Source organism: Mixophyes fleayi, chromosome 4 (assembly GCF_038048845.1).
Source record: "Mixophyes fleayi isolate aMixFle1 chromosome 4, aMixFle1.hap1, whole genome shotgun sequence".
In the NCBI taxonomy this organism is placed as follows: domain Eukaryota; kingdom Metazoa; phylum Chordata; class Amphibia; order Anura; family Limnodynastidae; genus Mixophyes; species Mixophyes fleayi.
In genome coordinates, this window is record NC_134405.1 from 125,754,775 (window position 1) to 125,777,020 (window position 22,246).

Below are 22,246 nucleotides of genomic sequence, written 5' to 3' on the forward strand. Positions count from 1 at the left end.
CATAAATATCTGTTGTATTGCGCATGTGATATGAACAAACAATGTCTTAATAACTCAGAATTACAGTAATATTATAAGAACAAGTCAGGGCAAGAGGTTTTAAGTCTCCACAGTAGACACAGGAAGGCGGGGATGTTCTGGTACTTGCTATATCACTGCACTTACAGAGGTTGTGTAATACCTGAATAGCATTAATGGTATTAATTTTGTTTCAGTAAGAGTGGGTGTGAGATAACCTCTCAAACAGCCTCTTGTGTACACACTCGCAAACTAAAACCATTGATTCACACACAAAGCAACAGTCAGGACTGACTATTGATGGCTTGATAGTTGCTCCTTTGTCAGAAAAATATAAACAGATCTAAAAAACTCCAGTTTTTCCAGATCACAAGACAACTGCAAGTGGAAAAAAATATAAAACTAAGGTAAGTCTTTCAGATTCCTGTATATACACTCCAGTCTTAATGAAACAATGACACTTTGTTTTTACAAGAATTTCTGTCTTTCTTAACTTATTGTCGGCTCAGCTAGTCTGCCTAGTTTAATGTAAAATCTCAGTACAATTTACTCCAGAATATCTTCTTGTATAAAGTCAACAAAAAATACTTATCTACTATTTCTAGCTATTGGATTGTTGTTTTTCCTAAAAACAAACAAATAAATATAGAGCATATGTATGGAATAGTATTTAATTACAATGTAAAAACAATATGTTAGTAAAGAGTACAATGCAAGCACATATAAGTGAGAATGCAATAATCCAACTATAATGATTTGTTAATATACTGCTAACAGTAACTGGTGAGGCATCAAGTTCTTGTGTATTGCCTGATTCATCCATCCTCGGGGAATTGTGTCCTACATATTTCCTTTACATGCTATATAACTAGCACATATGGCAAGCAATAATAAGATAAGATTGTGAGAGCATAATAACACTTGTACCAGAACAGCTCGGACATGTTCTATGTTTGAGTTGAAGGATCTCTGTTTAATCTAAGATTATGTCTACATTATCCAAATTTGACTTTATCCATGAGATCTGCACATTTACCAACCTAAAGTAATCTAATCGTTTGGACACTGACAAACAAAATGGCCATATTACATTATTAATAGTGACTTTCTTATGCAGCAAATGGTCTATTTATTATATTTCAGAATTTAGTCATATACAAATATACCGTACTTTATGAGTAGAAACCTGAAATCCCTGCATCCTCAGATATGTTACTTTAGTTTACAGTATGACAAGACAAGTTGGTAAATAAAAAATAAAGACCAGGGGGTAAATGTATGAAGATGAGTGATTTCTGGCGGGTATGAAAAGTGGAGATGTTGCCTATAGCAACCAATAAGATTCTAACTGTCATTTTGTAGAATGTACTAAATAAATGATAGCTAGAATCTGATTGGTTTTTCAAACCCGCCGGAAAACTCTCAGCTTGATATATTTACCCCCAGAAATAAGTCTGTTTGTATTGTGTGTAATGCGTTTTGTTCAGCTATGAAAAATGTCTAGAACAGTTAGCAGAATATACAATTTCTTTATGTTAACATTAAAATAACATTTTTCACAGTATATAATAGAGTTTGGATCAGCAATAATATCAGTTTATATGAGTCACTAGATGATGACAGTCTGTCATTGACAGATAGTGCTAAATATAACAGGACTTTACTGCCTGAGGGGTAATTAACATAAAGGCCTGTTGTATATATTGGAGATTGTCAGCACTCCCATAGCTATATGGATATAATAGAAAAAATCAGCTGGTCATTGCTGAATTCAATATTATTAGAGATATATAGGTTTATTATGTTCTCATTTTCGTGTATATGTTTGCTATTGCTTACAAGTATTTTAGATGGTGATCACAAGACAGGTTCTTGGAAAGATGATAGAAAACATAGGACTGGACTGGAAGTACTATAGATGGTAGTGAGCCGTATTCTGGGAGAAGTTTGTAGTTTGATAAAATTGTGTTAAAGGAAGTGAAAAGTGCAACTGTCTTGTGTTATGTGCTGTTATTGGTGCAATTCCCATGCTTTCTGTAATCACTGGTGCTAATTTGTTTTCTGCAGTCACTGGTTCTCTTTCCATGATCTGCTTCAAATAGTTTTACCTTTTTTGATAGATTTCATTTTTGAAACTAATATTGTGAATTTCATCTCGTTGGAAAGAAATCAAATTTAGCGTTGCTATTTTTCTGGAGAGAGGCTTTATGTTATTACATGAGGCTATACACAAGTATGCCTTTTTCTTCTTGGTAATTAGGTGACAGGCATATAAGTAAAAAGGAAAGGACAGTTCCACCAAAAGCAAAAAACTTGGACCCTGAGTTGTTATTTTTTTTAAATACTCTGTGACTTGAGTAAACACTTACTTAAAATAGTTGTATAATCTGCTGCCTGGTTGAAAATGAATTCAAACTGTTTTTTAAGGCTTTAAAGATATCATTTTTCAATGTCAATGTTATAGTGAGTCCTCTGTCTACAAGTGGACCCTTTGTAGCTGTACAAACCGGATGTTAGAACTGAATAGCACAAATAAATGTTCGCTTTACTTCGTTCAAGTCAGTTGACGTTTTTAAACTGATTCAGTGGAGAGGGGCAGCTGTAGACTTACTGGCCCATCAAAGATGGTAGGAGTGTCAAGAGATTTATGTGCTAAATACATGCTACTAGAGTGTGTATACAGCAAACACAGATAGTATATATTCATAAAATAAACCCTTTGGATCTATTTTCATATTTTACCTATAAAAATGTCTCAATTTGTAGGTTATCCTTTAACTATGATCTCCGATCGGCCCACCTGTGGTAAAATAAAGGACACAAATTAATTATTCTGTCCCGCACTGACCCTGCATATGATCATAATACAATTCCATTATATTTTAGTTTGAACATATACAGCATACTTAAAAAGGAAACATAACTAATCTATGCATCCAGCAACCAAAACAAGGAAAGTCGTGGAAAATTAGACACTACTAAAAAATAAAAATTCTCAGGGACAATTTCTCACATAAATTATTCATATAACTTATGAATGATGGGATATATAAGGTCAATTAGCAAAATAGTGATAAAAATCGATATTTTGAGTGATTAGCAGGCTGATTTCCTAATCACTGAATCTTATTATCCAAGCCTCTGAAAATAAATCACCAGGCATTGCAAAATCACAGAAATCACCAATGTCTCAATATTAAGAATACAACTCTATGAAAGATCAATTTAGTAAATTGTTATTGGAAATAGCCAAAAAAATTTTCACTGGTTTCAGACACACCAAATTAGTTTGAAATCAGTAAAACTTTTATGCAAGTACAAGCATAGAAATGGATGGGTATAGGTATTCATTCCACTAATTCATTGCACTAATAACTCAGTGGAAATAAATCGGTGAATTAAAATGAATGCAAAAATATTTGCCTCTTTTTATGGTTAGGAAAATGTCAGCATGTTAAATGTGATCACTTTCTGACATGAGGTGATAACCAGCGCTAGCTCTTGCGATGTGGGTTAGGGTCAATAAAGAAGACTCCAGTGACCCCAAGCAAATACCCCTGACCGAATGTGCAAGTGTGTATGTGGCCATTGATCAATGGATTTCACTGCATACCCTTTATATGCTGATATTAGCATTAAAAAAACTCTTTAAAAATCATGACTCTTATGTTACTGGGTAAGGGGCCTTAGTTCCACACAATTACTCATTTTTTTATCAGTAGACTGTGATTGTTAGTTTTTGTAAAGTTTTCACTACTTTTTTAAAAAAGGCATAAGGAATATAGGCGGTAACAATTTCCATGGCAGACACTGGTTTATCACATCATGGAACGTATCACTTTGTTGGGGACATTTATGAAAATTGATGGACAAAAGAAAAGTGAGGTAACCCATAGAAAACGTTTTGATGTCTGCATTGATTTTCCAGTCTGTACCAGTAAAATGAGAATTTTTACAGACTTATAACAAAGTGTAGGATGCAGAAGTGGGGACAGTCCTAAAATAGGAAGTAAATTAACTTCATGTTCTATAAAAATACCACATTTACCTCCAGTAAATAGTGTGTGAAGTTAATTTACATCCATTTTAAGGACAGGTTACCTCTTCCTCAAAACTGATCTATTGGACTGACTGCTATAAGTTACTCTCTTTTAACAAGCTTAAAACTGCAAACCAGTAGTAAGCCAGATTATAAGTGGTGGCTGACATGCCAGAAATCTGTGATGATCGGCTACTTTTATTGTGGCAAAGACGCAGTCGTCTTGCAAAGTATTGAAATGAGCATCAGACATTGCCTGATATTCACAAGATACTAATTAGAGAAGACTATACTTATAAACAATAATAAATTGAGAAACGTATGTTGTATGAATTCTACAATAATGTCCCCATTTCACTGTGTTAACTTAATATGTATGAGAAGTCAATTAGAAATTCCCTGTTTCTTAATAGAATATACGGCGCTAGATATGTCTGTAGGTGCCCCATGTCCCTGGTGAAATATTCCATCCAGCAAAAAGGGAACAAATAATGCATAAGTGGATCAGATGCCTGTGGTGGTGGGTGGATGGACGCTTGGAGAGGCGATTAGCCTTTTCCATGTTTTGGAAGGTGTTCCAGTAATTTCTAGATACACCATTTTATAATTGTGCATATTTACCATTTTATGACACTTTGTTATCTATTAATACTGACCTTTCTTTCCTGAGCAAATCTGTTGCATGACTACAACATTTCTACCCTTCAGCTTAAGTATGGGATTTGAGAGGTTGGAGGGGGCATAGGCATACAGCTGGTGTATACAAGCATGCATCTTAAGTAGCATTGCAAGTAAAGATCATTGAACCCTAAAGTGAAAGTGACAAAAGTACATGAATGTTCAGAGTGAAATCTGTGTAACGCTGCATCAATGTCTACTCTGCATTCACTCTGGTCACTTATGTGTACTGTTGACAGCTTCTTTATAAGGGTCAATAATACATATTCACAAAGTGGTGAAAACATGTAAACATGTCCTAAGTGAGTTGAGAAAAGACAGAATACCATCAAGCTCAACCTCATGCATTGTAAGGTTATAAAAAGACAGAAATCCATTAAGTAAATAGTCTCTAAATTCTGAATGTAGTGACCAAGAAAAAGGGAATGGTATGTTAGTGTGAATATTTACAACTTTTATGGTGCTTCGTTAGACAGATCAGATCTAGCCAAATGACAACTCTGGATTATATTTGGACAGCCAATGCAATTTTTTTTTCCAAACATCTATTTGGGTTAATTTAAACTAGGCTGTGATAAACTTACTTTAAAGGCACTGCAAATTGTTTTCTAATATCTATCATTTTTCCTAGTGAAATTTAATTTCATCAGAATAATAGGGAATTAGCTAAAAGTCCAGACCAACACATTTGGTGCTGGTGTTACCATGGGAACTAAAAATGGTTCTAAACAGACAACCCAACTCTCATCTTTCACGCTATAATCTATTTTCATTACCCACATTTTATTTTACAATAATACCCCATCACCCCTTTCTTCCTCTATCCCTCTCTGCTTTAATTGTCTCAAGCTCTTCCTCTCTTCTTATTACTCCTCTACCTTTAGATCTGTTGTGTGGTTGTCCCTATTTTCTATCTGTCCCCACTTTTATCTACATCTCATTCACAAGTAATCAAAATTTAGGTTTTCTCTATTTTCCTCTTATAAAGAAAAACCTGTATAATATTTGTAGCAATATGTATTTGATGGTATCTGTCATTTAAGAAGATTTTGTTAGGTATAAGAAATGGCAAAGATCACCTACAGAACAGCCAAGTGTACATACACTGAGGCTATTATAAATTACCAGTGACCTTGACAATTGTTCATAACTAGAACTGTGCACAACGGCAAGTTCTGACTTGATTAAAAGTAAATATGAAAGTGGTTTGTGGCTTGTGGCTTCATTGAGTCAGAATGAAGGGGAGAATTGAAAAGACAAAGTGCCAAACATTTACTGAAATCTTCCCATAAACTGTGGCCCACAGAAAAGAGACATTCAACTCCCTCTGACTCTCAGTACTTCCTTTTATAGACTTTTATAGACTTGAATAATGTAATCTGAAGGTATATTTTAATAGCTGAATGATAAAAGAAATGTAGTACATATGCTACTGTGTTGTTTTTAGAAGGTTTTCATGCTTTTAAGAATGACAGAGAAGCGACTCCAAAATAACTACTATATGCAAAAAATATGTCTCTTTAGATATACTTTCTCCTTCCTTACACCGCTATGATTTTATCATTTCTCTCAAAGTCTTTCCTTGGATTACAATTCAATCTACACAGTGTAAGAAGTAGAGATGTACGCATGTTTTGGTTTCGGTTTTGGTTCTAAAACCATCTTTGGGTTTTTGGTTTTGGTCAAAAATCCTCATGTGTTTTGCTTTTCATTAAAAAAATTGAAAATCAGGTAAAATCATGTGATTTTGAGCTGTTTTTCTCCCTACATTAGAACTTACAGCATTAACATTCATTCACAGTCTATTTTTTAATGAGTGACATTTTTCACCAATTTTGGCCAAAGTCTGCAACAAACTGACTGGCTAACATTAGTGGCAGAGCAGTTAAATAAAAGAATACAATCCCTATGACAAATTGTGGCACAGCAGTGGCAGGCAGGGTTGCAGTTTAATCAAGCAAAAGACACCTTTAAAACATAAAGGCAGAGCGCAGACTGATAGGATGGTAATTTAAAAATGATATCCCAGAGCAGGCAAACCTCACAACTGAAATGGTTTGAGCAAAAATCGCTATAGCATATAAAGTTTGGAATTTACTGCCTATTGCTGGGTGTGAAACATATGTTTGACAGTTACATGATCAACATTTATATAGTCAATAACATAATATAGACACAGCAGGAAAGTTGACAATAATGACATTGACAATATTATTAAGTCAACAATTGAAATGTAGACACTATTATTAGGTCGACAAATCAAATGTAGACAGTATTTTTAGGTTGACAATAATAACCCTAACCCTATCCCTAACCCTTACACTAACCACATAATACTGTCTAAACTTGAATTGTTGACCTAATAATACTGTCGACCATGTGCATTATCGACCTAATGATATTGTCGACATTTAAATTGTCAACCTAATAATAAAGTCAAGCATGTGAATTGTCGACCTAACAATACTGTTGACACTTGAATTATCGACCTTATGTTATCAATTTTCTTAATATCGACCAAATGAATGTCTAGTAATCCTTTTTGCTTCAGTTGGTGACAAGGCATTTCATTTGTTTTGTAGATGCTGCAATGATGATGAGGAGGATAATTGTGGGTCTGAAAATGTTACAATGTGTTGTACTTAAACAAGATAATAAGGATAATGATGTATGTGTCCAAGTAAATCAGTCACCAGTGGTACCACCTCATGTCCATGATAAGTGCATTATCATACCTGGGCAAAAGACCAAAATATTCACCTTTTGTGTGTGGAAATATTTTTAACTCAACCCAGTCAACATTTGTCAAGGCATCTGTAGCCTTTGTGATGCCACAATAGGTAGATAAAGGCACCTCCTCCCTTCATTATCATCGTCATCATCATTTATTTATATAGCGCATTACAATTGGAAAAAACACAGTAATAAAACAATACTGGATAATTCAGACAGACAGAGAAGTAGTAAGGCACTGTGCACAAGCTTACAATCTCCCTGTTTCGTTATTTGCATTTAGGGGTTCATTGAAGTAGTTTATCAGAAGGTGGAAAATCATGTATAGTAACAAGCAGTCCAGCATCAGCTAGCAGCAAAATGGATAGACACTTCATGTAATCTTCCCTGTCAACACCTTCATCATCAACCTCCTCATTATTAGCAATTATTCGAGCATCTAATTTTCAACTGCAGCTGACTTCCTTAATGCAATCCATTATTCCCAAGAGGCACCCTTGCATGCTACAGCTGCTGATGCTGCTGCTGGAGATGAAACATCTGTACAGAAGGAGACAAGAAGACTTAGCATTGTCTTAAACAACAATTGTCAGTGAAGCATACATTTGCAAGAAGGACCAAACAGCATCCTGTTGGTCAACGCATCACTAAAGCCAAGACAGCTATGTTAACATTGGGTGTGTGGCCAATTTCCGCAGTCAGTGCATCAAGTTTTAGCAGATCAAATGAGATCATGTTTCCACACTATCAAATTCCATCTCAGCTTTCATTTCTACTAAAGCAGCAATTCCTCAGCTGTATTGGGAGGTTAAACAAAAAGTCATTCAGTCCCTAATATATGCCATTGTACCGACTATCCACTTAACTACTCACTGGGTAGGTGTATTGTCTTCAGCAGCAGCTCCTGTAGCATCCTCCTCCTCCTCAAACCATCAGCATAATAATGCTAGCACACAATGCCAGGTCATTCACAGCACCCTGTCTTTTGGCTGCTTACTAATACAAATGTGATACTACACTTCACACAATTGCTTTCAGTTTGAAACACTTGGGATTTGCAAAATTAGTAGTAGTGGTAGTAGCAGTAGAAATTGGTTTGTATTTATAGTGCTGCCTATTGGAAACATTTGGGACATTAATATGTCACTGGTCTCTTTGACCCTTCACTCCACCCCCATTTCACATGCAGCAGACAATTTGCATTTTATTCCTTTGTTAATCTCAACTTGCATTCTGCCTCCTGCTACTGATCTGAAGCAACATATATGTCAGCCTGGGCTACTTTGCCAATATTCCCACGTCCTATCCTCCATGTTACAGCACAGCTTCTAATGTCACTGCATTCTTTACCTGACTATTTCTCTACCAAAAAATGTCTACTGATGCATGTTAAAAATCAAAGATTATTACAATGAATTAAATGTGCTTCAAATCCAGCTTTGATTTCAGAGTACAGTTCAGCTATTAAGCTGCCAGTAAACTATCAGTTTATTTTGGGGGTTTTCTGTGAGTAATTGTTAAGTCAGTTTGGGAAAGCACCTGATAGGAAGTAACTGTGTATCATGCTGCACAATGGGCAGCAAGTTAATGAAGTTGACCACAATGAAAGTGAACACAACAACTTTTATTTTAACTGTGCAATAATATTTAGTTTAAGGCAAACAGAATTGCTTTTAGTTATTATTTTTTCCAAAACCATTATATTATTATTTAAATTTAAAGTTAGATAAAGAATTAATGTAAAGTGTGTCACGTAGAGTTGGACGCAAAGTGAAGTATGCTGCATATAATACACTTTTTTCTTCTGTGCATGCACACAAAGCACTAGTTATGGCCATATGAACACTGAGTCACATCTTACAATTATAATGTTTTGTGGCCCCTCACCATTATAGGAGGTGGAACAGGGGAAGGAGGAGTTGTGTAAGCGTAGCCAAAATATATTATAGGTGTGTTGGTGCAAATGTGATTTATGTAGACTGAGACTCAGACACACACACGCCTCTCAGGAGATGGGAAACTTGTGGGTGCTCAACCACTGGGGCAAGTTACAAACTCATAATGATGACATTCAGCTGAGATGCGTCTGACTCCACATACCCGTAAAAGATGTGTCTTTTTCAGATGCAGTTTATGTCGGCATTTTAGACAGAATTGTGTCCAACTCTGCATGAGACCCAAATTAAGAAAGTCATGGGGCAAAGTAGAGCCAACTGTTTATTTTGGAGCTGCGGGTTCACTTTATCAAAAAGTTGTCCCTTGGCCACTGAATTGGCCACCTGCTGATTCAAAAATTAACCTTTATTATTTTGCAGTTCTGTCACACAAGGATTCTGGCTACTCACAGGTTAGCAGGGCCCACACCAGCAAACAAAGGGTTAACTCTTCAGCACCTCCAGATTGCTACACATATGTAAATGCAGCACACACTAAGCTTGTTAGTCAAATGTATTAATAAATCACACAACGGCATTCAAAGGCTTAATTTGGTCAAGCTATTTTCTTCTTAACAGGCTAATGGATTTGTTAGAGTAGAAAGAAAAGATGATCCCATCTCGCGGATTTGTTAGAGTATCAAGGACGCAACTTATTAAATTTATAGATTTATATGCAAAGGTACAGGGCATTCAGATATAAAAACAAATAGATAAAAAAATGATATACATAACCAAAACAGATTTAAAAATGAAAGACAGAGTTTCAAAATATAATTTACATGAGTTGTATAATCTGTGCCATGGGAAATTGATTTTGAAGATGGACAGCTTATCAATGTGGATTGATTTTCCCAAAAGACTGACAATTTCTTGTAGCTGTTCTCATCTTTTTAAAGACACTTTCACACCTTTCCCCACCTCCGGGGGCTGTGCTCTATGACACTGTTTGCAACCACAATTTGCATATTGCCTGATTTCATACCCAATTCTACTATGTGACCTAACTTTTCTGTGGAGTGTCACATATACCCAATTTTATTATTAATAAATCCCCTATGAATTTACCCATCTATTGATAAAGAACAGGTCTAGGTACAGAGTATTAAGTGAGCTTACACTCATTTCCTCAACTTCTCTGTATGACAGAATGTTTAACTTGACATATGGGCTGCCCTTCATCATACTATTGAGGAATATGTGGTTGATCACTATGTTTATTGATTTTAAATGGTATATTTGAAAACGGAATTATTTTTGTCTATATAAAATATAGCCAGTCATCACATAGTCTCCTTGTCTCCTTGTGCAAGACAACATGCTAAATGATTCTTAAAAGTCTAATCAGGTGTCAAAACGCCATCCTAGGCCAGGATATAGTTCACCCCATAAAGTCTTAGAAGCTGATACAGGTGACACTGCTATCTTCTAACACTGAGATGTGCAGAGCCACCGAACAAACACACAAAAAACCCTCTGACTTCACATTTTACCCCTTAGTAGCTCAATTTATCAATGGATTCATTTGATATACCATATTTACACTGCAGTTATGATTAGGCCTTATTCCTCCCAGTTATATTATAGGTTAATCCTTTTAACTTTAATTCCTCTATGATCATTACACCCATCATCCTGACAATACTGCAGGCCTGATTAATCAAGGCATGCATAATGAGTGTAATGTGTGTTTGTTTCAGAACGCACGTAATTTAGGTTGGCAGAGGCCTAAATTCAACAAGGAACGGATCTGAAGATATGTGTGCTGATGAATACGGGTGCAGGTCTATTCTGCTCTACTACACAGGACACTGCAGGATACCTACTCTATGTGGAAAATAAATTCTTAAAAGAACGCACAGAAAAATAAAATATTTAATTAATGTGACCTGGTAATAATATAGGCATTAATGATAAAACATTAAAAAAAAAAAATATTTTTCTTTTTTTCCCCCATGAAATATATTTATTAGAGATGCTCGGGCTTGGTTTTCGGAAAACCGAGCCCACCCAAACTTAGCAGATCCGAGTACCAAGCCGAGTCGGCACTGTACTTTTGCACGCCCTTGGAACTGAAAGCAAGGCAAAACAACATTGTTGGATCGTAGGATCTCACAAATTTGAATGCTATAAGTACCGCCCTCAACAGAGATCCAACGCCATTTCACAGACAGACACTGAAGGGGTAGCAGCATTCTTGGCAGTCTCCAGTGTAGTTGTCCAGCGTCATAACTAAAACAGAAAGAGGAAAGGTGGCAGTGTTCTTGGCAGTCTCCAATGACATTGTACTGTGCCATAGCTCACACTGAAAAAAGAGGGAATGTAGTGTTCTTTTTTTATCAGTCTCCTCTCCAGTGACATTGCTCTGTGCCATTGTTCATACAGAAACAGGAGGGGTGGCAGTGTCCTTGTCACTCTCCAATCACATTGCTCTGTGCCATTGTTCATACAGAAACAGGAGAGGTGACAGTGTTCTTATAAGTCTCCAGTGACATTGCTCTGTACCATTGTTCGTACAGAAACAGGAGGGGTGGTAGTGTTCTTATAATTCTCGAGTTACATGGCTCTGTGCCATTGCTCATACAGAAACAGGAGGGGTGGTGTCACGATTTGCATTCTGCAGTGACTTTATTGGATTTGTTATGTATTCTACTTGTAGTACCACTGCCCACCAAAGGGGCCACTGTGCTACTTTAATTATTTTCCTTGATAACTGGGAGTGGTTTCAGCTGCATGAGGCCTATACATACCTGCCAGCTGCAAACAGTCTGGGCCAGATCATCAGGTCACTCCTGTCAGCATTTCCTTGTGCTTTGTTCCTGTGAGCATTTCCATGTGCTCAGCTCCAGTCTGCATTTCCATGTGCTCAGCTCCAGTCTGCATTACCAAGTTGTCATCTCCAGTCTGCATTACCAAGCTGTCAGCTCCAGTCTGCATTACCAAGTTGTCAGCTACTGTCTGCATTACCAAGTTGTCAGCTACTGTCTGCATTACCGAGTTGTCATTTACTGTCTGCATTACCAAGTTGTCAGCTCCAGTCTGCATTACCAAGTTCTGTGAGTTCAGGTCTCTCATCAGGACTGGACTTCCTTTGTGAGACTTACCCATGGATGCAGTGCACCACTATTCCGAGATCTGCTATTGTTGCTCTCTCTACACCTGCTGCGCTGAATACCATCTACGGATCTGTTAAGTCTTCTATATTGTTGTTCCCATTGAACTGTTGCTCGGTCTTTTCATTTCTGTATATCTGTGCCACAATCCGTGGTGGACTGTTTATTTGTGTTCTTAATAAAGCCACTTTAACCACTTACACTCTCTCCGTGGTCATACCTGGGAAATCCTGACAAGTGGCAGTGTCCTTTTCACTCTCCAATCACATTGCTCTGTGCCATTGCTCATACAGAAACAGGAGGGGTGACAGTGTTCTTATAAGTCTCCAGTGACATTGCTCTGTGCTTTTGCTCATACAGAAACAGGAGAAGTGGCAGTGTGCTTGTCACTCTCCAATCACATTGCTCTGTGCCATTGCTCATACAGAAACAGGAGGTGTGGCATTGTTCTTGTCACTCTCCAGTCTCATTGTTCTTGTCACTCTCCAGTCTCAGTGCCGTTGGTCACACAGAAACAGGGGTAGCAGTCCTCTTGTCTCTCTCCAGTCTCCAGTCACATTGTTCTTGTCACTCTCCAGTCTCAGTGCTGTTGGTCACACAGAAACAGAGGTAGTAGTGTTCTTGTCACTCTCCAGTCTCCAGTCACATTGCTCTGTGCCATCAATATGGATTCACACCAGTCCACAGAAGACCAGGAGCACCAAGCAGCTGTTGGCACCAGTCATGATCAGACTAATCCCTCTACGTCATCTGCTAAAGCCTATGTTCAAGTGAATAGTGGTTTTAAGACAGGGAAACAAAAATGTAAAAAAAAGCTTTTCTAAGAAAAATCACCTCTCAAATAAAGGTGAAAGTTTACTGTAGAGAAACATAAAATTGCCAACAAGCCATTATACCCAAAATATTAACAAACATACCAGCATCAGCTAGCTTTCTTCTCTCAGCTAGATCCAAACACCTGCATTCTACACTGTCATCCTTCTTTACCACATCCTCACCCACATCAGTGTGTACATCATCCTCACACAATACTGCTGGAATCCACCATTACAGAGTCTATGTACTTTAGTGTAATTGCTGGTAATGGCCTTCCTCATTGAATTTGTAGCTCATTTTATGAAAGAGCTGTCACAATTTTTGGGCAATTCTTTTAGACCAGACCAAATGTCAAAATGTTGTGCTGACTCAACTGCATCACCACTGGGTGTCTTGGGAAAGCTTAGTTTTTCCCTAGCAGCAGTTGCCATAGAAACTGAGGGAGGAGACGTCATCGTGTAATGTATCACATCAGCTGTCAGCTTGCTGACCAGGAGCTCATTGCATCTCTTGAGATTTGGGTCAATTGGAAAGAAAGAGAAGACATAGCTCTTAAACCTAGGATCATGGACAGTTGCCAAAATGTAGTTATCCGATTTCAAGATTTTGATAACTCTTGGATCCTGGCGATGCGAATAAAGTACTTGATCTACAAGTCCTACATAGTTAGCGGAATTGCTTTGTTTTATCTCCTGAGTAAATTTCTCTGTCTGCATTTCTGAAAGTCTAATTAGAGGAATCAATTGATTCAAGCTAACAGTGTCTGAACTCACTTCACAGGGGACTACTTAGAGTGATTTAAGCACCTTGCACAACACAAAAAATTATTCTCCACTGCGCTATACTGAAGTACAATCCCCCTTAAATTCTATTATTCTTGCAGCAGCTGCAATCTTCTACATGCTGTTGTAGAATGCCGAAAATGACCCAAATTATTTCAGGACACAGACAGCATCTCCTGCAGATCACTGTCATTTTTAAAAAAGCTCTGTACCACCAAGTTGATTGTGTGAGAAAAACAGGGAATGTGATGGAATTCTCCCTGCTGTAATGTCTCACAATATTGCTGGCATTATCAGAAATTACATATCCTCAGGAGAGTCCAAGCGGGATAAGTCATGTTGCAATGACATCACTTAGTTTTTCAAGCAGGTTGTCAGCGGTATTGCTCTTAGTGTAGCCGGTGGTACACAAATGGAGAATACCACTTGTATTTGTAAGTGAATGAAAGGGATATTTGTGTAGCTGACAACAGTGCTAATGAAGATGTTGATGAGGATGATGTTGTTTGTGTAAGTCCTGCAACACTGGAAGCAGTTCTTGCCTGTGATAAGAAGTCCATTATCATGCCTGGGCATAAGACCAAAAAATCCACCTCTTATGTGTGGAATTATTTTTTGCCAATCCTGACAACAGTTGTCTAGTCATTTGTAGCGTTTCTAATGCCACAGTCAGTAGAGGTAGGGACCTTAGCCATCTAGTAACCATTATGCCATTTGAAGCGACTTCAGGGCAAGCTGTTGGGAAAATCTCAAACTTATGCTAAAAAAATAACAACAGTCGCAAAGCAGATCACAGACGCCATGGCAACTATGCTAGTGTTAGATCTGTGTCCAATATTCACTATTAATGCAGCTGGTTAATTGAGGTCTTGTGTTCCCATTACAAAATTCCATCACAACACTATTTTACAAGAAAAGCTATTTCTCACCTGTACGAATGAGTATCAAAAAAATTTTTTTTATTGCAGTAACGTGTCAGCCAGAAAAATCTATGTGATGTTAAAAACTTTTGAGTCAAAAAAGACAAAAGTATTAAAGGAGTGATACCTTTATTGGCTAACCAAAATACATTTTTATATTTGCTAGGTTTCAGAGCACAGAGGTCCCTTCATCAGGCAAGTTTACAAATGAATGACTGAGAAAAAGGCACAACATTTAAGATATGTTGCATCATGCAATTTGTACAGGGGGGGAATACATCATTAAGATAAGCTAAAGTAATAAAATGGAGGTTAGAGTAAAAGTCCTAGGAGTTCAGAGATCTGAGGGTAAATGCATCAAGGTCCAATTTTTTCAGCGTTTTAAAATCGCAGCAAATCGCGAGTTATCAGCCACGATTTTAGTCCCGAAGTCGGCAGATGTATTAAACTGTGATTTTTACTCTGATCTTAAAACTCGCTGGTCATCTCTGGCGATTTGCTGCGATGTTGATCACTCCTGTGTTTAGCTAACTCTCCCGTGTTTAGATAACTCTCCTGTGTGTTCTAGCTGTGTGATTAGTAAACACTGTAACACAATTAATCACAGTTATACTGCCCCTGTCTATAGAGCCGGAGGTCCGGCAGCTGTCAAAAGTTTAAAAATTTATAAAAGTTTAAAAAAAACGTGGGGTCCCCCCGCCCAACCACTATTACCGCTAGTGCTGCCGACCTACTGCTGGTTGCGTGAAAATCGGGGAAAAGTTTGAGTGGGGTCCCCCCGATTTTCACGTAACCAGCACTAGGCAAACCATCCGGGGTGGGTGGCACTATAGCAGGGGGACACGTGGAAGGGGTACCCCTGCCATAATGACAAACCAACCCCAGGCTGTTCAGCACTAGGCTGGATTCCCTAGGGATTGGGGGTCACCGAAAAAAATGAGCGGGCCCCCCTCTAGGGACACCCAGCCCAGTACTGAAAAAACTAGAGCTCTTCCTACACCCTGGGCGGTGGGTGTAGGGTAATAACAGCAACAATTAAGTTAAAAAAACAAACTGATGCCATTTTGTTTTGTGGAACTACAAGTCCCAGCCAGCCCGGGCTGTCATAAACAGTGTGGGCATGATGATGCTTGTATAACTACAATCACCAGCATACCCATGGCAGCCAGGGCATGATGGCACTTGGAGAACCACAAGTGCCAACATGCCCTGACACCCATGGCTGGCTGTGACCTATAGTGCCTCAAAACAAAATGTTAAATAAGTTACAACTCCCTGTTTAAAACCACATACTTTTAATAAAAATAATAAAACCCCAATAAATACACTCACACCCTCATTCATACCACATAAATTTATTAATAAACCCAATATACTCACCAATTTAATGCTTTCATCTGTTGTCAGCAGCTTTTAATCCAAAAATGCTTGTAAACCCTGTCCAAAACAATTTATAATTCCAAATGTCCTGCTTGAAAAGTCCCAAATATATTGTAATTCCAAATGTCTCTGCTTGTAAATATCTTCTGTTCTTCTTGGCCAGAAGGGTCCCCTTGTTGCTTGCAGTCTTCCTATCTCCAGCCCAGGAGAGGCCCCATATTTGCAATCCTATCCGGGACATGCTTGGTTGAAAAAATAAAAAAGAGGACAAGCGACGCAGGAACAACAAGTACAGTTTACAAGCTCCGATACGCAATGAACTTAGCAGAGCCGCGCAATCTATTTATAGTATAAGGGGGTTTCCCATGCTGTCATGGTGGTCTAGTGCTCCAAACCGCTGCATTTACTGTAGGGCAGTTTAAGGCTGCAATATAAAATGCCTGCCGATATGTGGCGGATTGCAAACGGATACACCGCCATCAAAACCGCTTGGAAAAAGACAGGTTGTTCTATACCTGCTTCAGATTGGCTTGATAGCTCAAACATGCTGTTTTTGCTATCTTGCAATTCACAAAATAAGAGAAGGCACTAATGACAAATAAGTTATGGGGACAATAATTATTTATTGATTAAAGGGCAAAATTAATTTATAATTAACTTATGGAGGTTAATTTTATTTGTAATTATATTAAGGAGACAATATTATTGTATTATTATATCATGGGGGCACTATGTAGTGCCACATGTGTGCATCATAAATAATTATTGCCCCCATTAGCCATCAAATAGTATTGACCAGTTAATATAATTATATATTTATATTTCCCCATAATATAATACAATAAAATTGTCCCCCATAATATAATGAAAAATAAAATTTACCCCATAAGTTAATTATAAATTATTTTTGCCCCTTCATCAATAAAAAATGATTGCCTCCATAATGTATATGTCAATGTTGCATCCTCTTATGTTCTGAAGGACCAGATAGCACAAACAGCATGTAGGTTGAGCAAACTCACATTTCACAACCACTTCTTTTGTTTTGCCCATTTGGATGGCAATTTTGCAAACCCCAGCTTAGTTAATCCTGCTTTTTGTATGTTCATCATTGTTAAAATCAGGATGGTGATCTGTAAAAGTTGTGGATTTAGAAAATGTACATTCTGGCCATTTTAATGATGGTTTGGCCTTTTGTAAATCTGGTGGTTTTAAAACCACCATGAAAATGGCCAAAAACTGGCGGTATCATCTAACTACCCATTAGTAAATCTAGCCCTAGGTCTGTATCATAATTCTCCTTTAAACATGTAGGGCCTGATTTATTAAGGAAAGTAAACAGCGATTTTGTGCATACAATACACAAAATCACTCTGCGCATGCCCAGAACCGGCTCATATACCACCAAATGCAGCCACATTCATTTAATGACACCAATATTGTTAGAGAGTTACAACGGGGGGGAATTCCATCACATTTCTTGTTCTTGATTGCTCACACAATCAACTTGGTGTTACAGAACTTTTAAAAAATGAAAATGACATGCAGATGATGCTGTTTGTATCCCGAAAAATTTAGGGTAATTTTCGGGATTCTGCAACAGCATGTAGAAGAATGCAACAGCTGCAAGAAGACTAGCATTTGAGGGGAATGTACTTTTGTCCAGCGAAGTAGTCACCTGTGAAGAGAGTGCAGACACGGTTAGCTTGAGTCAAGTGATTTCCTTAATTATACTTTTTGAGAAGCAGTTTGAGAGATTGAAGGATGAAATAAAACTAAGCAAATTCGCTAACTATATTGTAATTGTAAATCTATGACTTAATTTGCTTCACCAGGATCCAAGAGCTATCAACATCTTGTAATGACGTCTCCTCCTTCAGTTTCTCTGGCAACTGCTTCTCGGGAAAAACTTAGCTTTCCCAAGACACCCAGTGGAGATGCAGATGAGTCAGCACATTTTGACATTAGCTCTGCTCTAAAAGAATTGCCCAAAAATGGTGACAGCTCTGCAGAGCTGGATTAAGGCTCTGGGGGGCCCGGGGCACTTTAGGCAGGGGGGCCCCTATGATGTAACATGGTTATCATTTTAGACAAACACACAGGCAATGCTGTGTGCACTACTGTTAGGTGCACGCAGCTCTGCCTTCACGAGCAGTACAGGGTGAAGCAGGACATACCTTCCAACTGTTCCTGTAGTTGGACCCAATTCTGACTACACGAGACAGTCACCCAAATTCAGGACTGCCGGACCGGATTCAGAACAGTTGGAAGACTGTCCTGTTCTCTCCTACCTGTTTTTGTCACTTTCTCCACCTGTGGCTGCTGGTGTCTTTAGCTCAGTTGCTGCTTGTCTGGATCTTGGAATGTTGTGGGCCCTATTTGGTAAAAAAAATGGGTACATGAAAATTAGAAAATTCCAACCAACCCCGATGTTAAAATCAATAGTATTCCCATTTAATATATAAACATATTTCCCTCCCTCGAAAATGCCCTATCAATAAATTAAATGGCATTTATGTTTAAAATATATAACCATTTTCCACAATCATCTACGGCATTAAATAATTCATATTCACATTTAATAAACAGACCTAATTTTCCCCAAAACACGACACATTTATTTATGAGCTTCCAAACCACCCCAGCATCAAATGTAAAGGTCCAATCACCCCATCTTAAATTGATAGCCAACACTATTATATTAAATTGCCCCACCATCACTCCACAAATAAAAGATCACCCATTAAATAATTAGCATCCACCTGCAATCCAAGTTAAATTAAGAACCCCCCTTCCCTCCCACATTATATTAACATACTACCCCCCTCACACACACATTATATTAACATACTACCCCCTCACACACACATTATATTAACATACTACCCCCCTCACACACACATTATATTAACATACTACCCCCCTCACACACACAATATATTAACATACTACCCCCCTCACACACACATTATATTAACGTACTACCCCCACTAACTTTGTTTTATCCGCTCGCTGTATGACCTTGTTTCTCTTCACAAATGGGACGGCACCTGTCACGTGGTGCACGTCCCATGTGACACCAATAGCAGCCACACATGGGGGAAGGGGAGGACGGATCGTAGGAATCCGCAGCCAATGATAGAAGGTGGCTGGTCTCGGAGGAGGGGCCAGCCACCAAGTAATAGAGACTTGGGCCAGTGCAGGGACCGGCCCCAAATAGTCCTTTTTTTTTCTGCCCAGCCCAGCGGGCATATGGCCCCAGCTCCCCGTCCCAGCCCGCCTCAGAAAATAGTATTGATACGGCACATTAAAAAAAAAAAACGAAACACTGATAAAATGACATCAGTTTTAACATAAATATATATATATATATATATATATATATATATATATATATATATCAAAATTATTGACATGTTATAAATGTTTCTCTCTTTTTAATGTGCGGTGTGTATATATATATATATATATATATGTAGACACACACAACAAATATGTTATGGGATCCCCTATTTTGTTAGTAATTAAAGTACTTATGCCTTTTCTATTAAATGTTTAATTAACATATACATACACACATATATATATATATATATATATATATATATATATATATACACATAACTACATACATACATACATATACACATTCCAAGTGAATGTGTGACTCACCTTGGCAGCCACGTTCAGCACAGCATCCCAGTAGCTTTTGGTATGTGAGGAGCTGCTGCTGCACATGCGCAGCAGCTCCATTTCGGCCATCTTAGAATAGCCTGATGTACAGCACCGCGGCTGCTGTACATCAGGGCAGCTGTCAAATTCTGCGGGGGGCGGTGCGCCTGCGTCAGGGGGGGCCGCACAAGCAGCAGAATCGGATCACCAACTGACAGGTGATCCGATCAGCTGGCGGCCGGCGGCGGGGGGCCCTCAGAGAGAGGGGGGCCCGGGGCACGTGCCCCCTGTGCCCCCCCCTTAATCCGGCCATGCAGCTCTGCCATAAAATGAACTACAAATTCCATGAGGAAGGCCATTATCAGCAATTCCATCAAAGTACACAGACTCCTGTGTTGGTGGATTCCAGCGGGGATGAAATAGTATTGTTTGAGGAAGATGTACACAATGATGAGGGTAAATATGATGACAGTGTAGATTGCAGGTGCTGAAATCTAGCTAAGAGAAGGCTGATGCTGGTATGCCTGGTAATATTTTGAGTAGAATGGCATGTTGGCAATTTTATGTTTTTCTACAGTAAACTGTCACCTTTTTAGAGAGTTTTTTTTTCTTTAAAAAGGTACAAGCTTTTTATTTACATTTTGGCCCCAGTCCTGATGATAGGAATGCCTGTACGTCATCTGATAAAGCCTATGTTAAAGACTGAGGTGCATAGTGTTTTTAAAGTGAGGGAAACCAAAATATAAAATAACAAAATTTTCCTTGGTAAAATGAAAAACACCTGTAATCAAGGCAAAGTTAAATGGGGTAGGGACTGATGTGAGCTAACATAACATATAAGTATATCTTATAACTATCTATATAACTGACATAACTTATAACTATATCTTATAACTATCTACATCACTAACGTAACTTATAATGGTTTCTGCTTAGTTCTCATCTGCTCTGTACAGCGCAGCACAATTACTGGCGCTATATAATTAGCTGTTGCTGATGAGGATGATGACAGGGACATGCAGGAGATGCTGTCTGTTGCTGGAAAAAATTTCTGGACTTTACTGCCATTCTCCAACAGTATATAGGATATTGCAGCTGCTAGCATAATAATACAATTTGCCCTGTCACCAACTGAAGCAAGAGGTGGTAACAATGTGGAATTCCACCCTTTGTATGCTTAAGTGGATGGAGGAACAGCGAAAGGCCATCCACGCTTACTCTACATCCCATAGGAAAAAGGGGGAATGTATTTTAGTCCAGCACAGTGGAAAATATCTGCACTGTTATTTATGGTCCTGAAAGTAATATAAAAAGTCTACTGTAAAGTGAGTTCAGCACAGCTATCTTGATTCCCTTAATTACTTAATTAGACTTTTGAAAAAAAAATTGTGAATATCAGACTGGTAGATCAAGGACTTTATTCGCTTCATCATCATCATCATCATCATTTATTTATATAGCACCAACATATTCTGTAGCGCTTTACAATTGAGGACAAACATAGTAAGCTAATAAACAAACTGGGTAAAACAGACAAAGAGGAGAGAAGGCCCTGCTCGCAAGCTTACAATCTATGGGACAATGGGAGTTTGACACATGAGGCTAAGGCTAAGTCTACATTTTGCATTTTGGCCCAGACTCATAGGCTAAATGATCCTGTCACACAACAATGTTGGTCAGGGGGTAGTTGTCTTGTGTGAAATTGTGTAATGGGTGGTAATAGGCTAAGGTAGTGAAGTTAAGAGGATGGTTGAGGAATATAATAAGCTTGTCTGAAGAGGTAGGTTTTCAGAGAACACTTGAAAGTTTGTAGACCAGAGGAGAGTCTTATTGTTGCGAGGGAGAGAATTCCATAGAGTGGGTGCAGCCCGAAAAAAATCCTGTAACCGTTCGCTTCGCCTGGATCTAAGAGTTATCAACATTTTTATATGTGATCACTAAATTTTGGCGACTGTGTTTGACCCTAGCTTTAAGAGTTATGTGTTATATTTATTTCCAAATGACAGCTCAAGTGGTACATGACACCACAAGGTATACTCCTTCAGTTTCTATTGTGAATGCAGCTAGGAAAAAATTAGCTTTACCAAGAGACCCAGTGGTGGTGATACCTGAGTCTGCACAACATTTCAACATCTGCTCTGGTCTAAAAGAATTGCCCCAA

The 22,246-nt window shown here is 38.2% G+C and overlaps 1 protein-coding gene across 2 annotated transcripts in view; it reads left to right on the forward strand.

The window, feature by feature from the left end:
- Nucleotides 1–226: 226 nt before the first annotated feature.
- Nucleotides 227–22,246, forward strand: part of LOC142151986 (proto-oncogene Mas-like) — a 28,940-nt gene continuing 6,920 nt past the window's right edge. The window contains exons 1-2 of one of the 2 annotated variants that reach the window (XM_075208149.1): nt 227–425; nt 11,103–11,294. The gene's annotated coding sequence lies outside the window, so the exon portion shown is untranslated. The remainder of the gene's footprint in view (nt 426–11,102; nt 11,295–22,246) is intronic. The other variant, XM_075208148.1, reaches the window with a different exon arrangement.